Here is a 4,153-nt window from a genome sequence, read left to right as displayed (position 1 = left end):
CACACAATGCCTTGTTCTTTGGTATTCCACATTCGTGGAAAGAATGTGATTGAAACAAAGACAATGAAACTAAAAAGAATAATGTTATTAGTGGTATGTTTCTTTGGGAATTTTTTTTTTTCAACAGGAAAGGCAATATCATCTTCCTACTATTTCAACATGATCTGGCACCCATCACATCTATGATTTCATTTCTTCCCTCTCTCCTCCGTCATACTCCAGGCATACTGGTCACACTCTTTCTCAAACATCAAGGGCCATTAGACTTCAAGGCCTTTTATCCATGACTCCATTTAGAATTTTATCCTCAAGGCTTAGTTCCTCCCCATTCCTCAGGTATCTGCTCAAAAGTCACCTCATTGGAGATTATGTCCCAGACCATCCTATATAAATAATTCTCCAATCCTCACCATTCCCTTTCCCCATTACATTGCTTTATTTTTCTCCCTAACACTTATCATCTGACATGACAGATACTTGTTTTTCTCCTGATTTCTTCTTCTGTAATGTAAGCTCCACAAGGGCAAGTACTTTATGTGTTTTCTTTATTGTTTAATCCTGAGTGCTGACACACAGTAGGCATTTAATAAATATTTTTTGCATGAATTAACAAATGTATCTTTCAAACTGTTTGGAAATAATAACATGTGACTGTGGCAGATTGTTCTTTCTAAAAGTGGCCATGACAGTATCTTCCATTTCAAATATTCTTACAATGAGGCTTGGATATTCCTCCCATCAAGAGGTAGGGTCCATGATCTCTCCCTTAAATCTGAATGGCGAAAGTGATACTATGATGATTTTGAGAGTTAGGTCATGAAAAGCAATAGTTTCCACCAACTTCTCTTAAGAGCCTGCATTTAAAACACAGCCACTATGTGGTAAGGAAGTCCAGTCAACCCATGAAGAGGCTCAGGTGGAGAGGAACTGAAGCTGATGCCCCACAGCCATGGTGGAATCCTCAGATGACAGTCAGCACTGATTTACCAGCCATTTGACTGAATTAAAACATTGTAAAAGCAGATCCTCCAGCTCCAATCAAGCTACTCAGGTTATGAGCTTGGATCTGAAAGAGCTATCCCTGCCAAGCTCTGGCATATTTCAGGTTTATGAACAAAGTCATTTGTTATTATTTTAAGCTACTATGTTTTGGGGTGATTTTTTATATAGCAAAAGTCACTAATAGAAATGTTCATTGTTGGGCACCTGGGTGGCTCAGTCATTAAGCGTCTGCCTTCGGCTCGGGTCATGATCCCAGGGTCCTGGGATCGAGCCCTGCATTGGGCTCCCTGCTCAGCAGGAAGCCTGCTTCTCCCTCTCCCACTCCCCCTGTTTGTGTTTCCTCTCTGACTGTGTCTCTCCCTCTGTAAAATAAATAAATAAAATCTTAAAAAAAAAAGAAATGTTAATGAGAGAACAGTACTGAATATAAATCATCACTATTGCACACACACATATTTCATGGTATATATTCAACAATCTAGCTTCAGTGTTATATACACACTCATACAACCAGTGCTTTATATTCACATTCTATATCTATAGTTCTATAATTAAAAGATATAAATGCATAGTATAAATGTTTCCTATATAGTGAACACTTAACAAATAAAAGCATTATATACAGTCACTATGGAAAATAATATGTCAGTTCCTCAAAAAAGCAAAAATAGAATTACTTTATGATCAAGCAATCCCACTTATAGTATTATACCTAAAAGGACTGAAGGCAGGAACATGAACAAATATTTGTACATAAATGTTGATTGCAGTATTATTCACAATATAGGTATGCCTCAAATGTGTGGGTTTTGTTCTAGACACCACAATAAAATGAATATCACAATAAAGTGACTAATGAATTGTTTTAGTTTCCCAATGTACATATAAAAGTTATGTTTACACTATACTATAGTCTAAGTGTGTAATATCATTATGTCTAAAAAACCATATACATGCCATAATTAAAAAAATACTCTATTGCTAAAAATGCTAACTGTTACCTGAGCATTCAGCAAATTGTAATCTTTTTGCTGGTAGAGGGCCTTGCATCAGTGTTGCTGGCTGCTGACTGATCAGGATGCTGGCTGCTGAAGGTTGCAGTGGCTGTGGTAATTTCTTAAAATAAGATAACGATGTTTGCTTTATCAATTGACTCTTCCTTTTACAAAAATGTTCTTGGTAGCATGAGATGCTGTTTGACAGCATTTTATCCACAGAACTTTTTTCAACCCTCTCAAACCTGGCCATTGCTTTATCAACCATGTATTATGTAATATTCTAAATCTTTTGTGGTCATTTCAACAGTCTTCATAGCATTGCCACCAGGAGTAGATTCTAGCTCAAGAAACCACTTTAATGGCTTATTCCTGCGGAGCAACTCGTCATCCATTAAATTTTGGTCATGAGATTGCAGCAGTTCAGTCACATCTTTGCGCTCCACTTCAAATTCTAGTTCTCTTGCTATTTCCACTACATCCACAGTTACTTCCTCCACTGAACTCTGGAAATCCTCAAAATTGTCCATGAGGGTTGCAATCAACTTCCAAACTCCTGGTCTTGGTGATATTTTGACCTTTTCCCATGAATCATAAATGTTCTTAATGGTATCTAGAATGATGAATCCTTTCCAGAAGATTTTCAGTTTACTTTGCCCAGATCCATTAGAGGAATCACTCTCTATGGCAATTATATCACTATGAAATGTACTCCTTAAATAATAAGACTTGAAAGTGGAAATGACTCCCTGAGCCATGGGCTACAGAATCGATGTTGTATTTGGAGGCATGAAAACAACATTAATCTCATTGAGCATCTCCATCAGAGCTCTTGGGTGACCAGGTACATTGTCAAAGAGCAGTGATATTTTTAAAAACATTTTTTTTTCTGGGCAGTAGGTCTCAACAGTGGGTTTAAAATATTCAGTAAACCATGTTGTAAACAGATGTGCTGTCATCTAGGGTTTATTGTTCCATTTATAGAGCACAGGCAGAGTAGATCTGGCATAATTCTTCAGGGCCCTAGGAGTTTTTGAATAGTAAATGAGAACTGTCTTTGACTTAAAGTCACCAGCTACATTAGCCTCTAACAAGAGAGTTAGCCAGTCCTTTAACTTTGAAGCCAGACATTGACTTCACTCTAGCTATCAAAGTCCTAGATGGCATCTTCTTCCAATAGGAGGCTTTTCATCTACATTGAAAATATATTGTTTACTGTGGCCACCTTCATGAATTATCCTAGCTAGATCTGGATAACTTGCTGTAGCTTCTACATCAGCACTTGCTACTTCACTTTGCACTCTTCTCTTAAGAAGACAGTTTCATTCCTTAGACCTCATAAGCCAACCTCTTCCAGCTTCAAACTTTTCTCCTGCAGCTTCCTCATCTCCCTCAATCTCCATAGAACTGAAGGGAGTTAGGCTCTTACTCTAGATTAGGCTTTGGCTTAAGGAAATATTGTCATCAATAAGGCTATTTTCTTTTCTTATCATCCATGTGTTCACTGAAGTAGCACTTTTAACTTCCTTCAAGAACTTTCCTTTTCATTCACAACTTGGCTAACTGGCATGAGAAACCTAGCTTTCAGCTTATTTTGGCTTTCAACATGCCTTCCACACTAAGCTTGATTATTCCTAGCTTTTGATTTAAAGGAGAGATGTCTGACACCTCCTACTTGAACACTCAGAAGCCATTATGCAATTATTAATTGGCATAATTTTAATATCAGTGTGTCTCAAAGAATAGGGAGGCCCAAGGAGAGAGAGAAAGATGGAGAACAGCCAGTTGATGAAGCAGGCAGGACACACACATTTATTGATTAAGTTCATTGTTTTACATGGGCATGGTTTCTGGTGCTCCCCCAAAATTATGATAGTAACATCAGAGATCATTGATCACAGATCACCATAACAAATATAATGAGAAAGTTTGAAATATTATGAAAATTACCAAAATGTGAAACAGAGATATAAATACTATTAGAAAAATGGTACCAATAGATGCTTGAAGCTGGGTTGTCATAAACCTTCACTTTGTAAAAAAAAGAAAAAGAAAAAAAAGAAAACAATATCTGAGAAGTGTAATAAATCAAAGCACAATAAAACAAGATATGTCTGTAGTCAAAAGATCAAAGAAGTCCAAGTATCCATTGACAG

The 4,153-nt window shown here is 37.0% G+C and overlaps 1 pseudogene; it reads right to left on the bottom strand.

Moving 5' to 3' along the window:
• Nucleotides 1-1,992: 1,992 nt before the first annotated feature.
• On the bottom strand, nucleotides 1,993-3,691 carry LOC118016254 (annotated as a pseudogene).
• Between the last annotated feature and the right edge of the window lie 462 nt (nucleotides 3,692-4,153).

Source organism: Mirounga leonina, unplaced genomic scaffold (genome assembly GCF_011800145.1).
Source record: "Mirounga leonina isolate KUSES-001 unplaced genomic scaffold, KU_Mleo_1.0 Mir_166, whole genome shotgun sequence".
In the NCBI taxonomy this organism is placed as follows: Eukaryota; Metazoa; Chordata; class Mammalia; order Carnivora; family Phocidae; genus Mirounga; species Mirounga leonina.
Note: the sequence above shows the minus strand (reverse complement) of the source record. Positions and strands in the feature narration are given on the sequence as shown.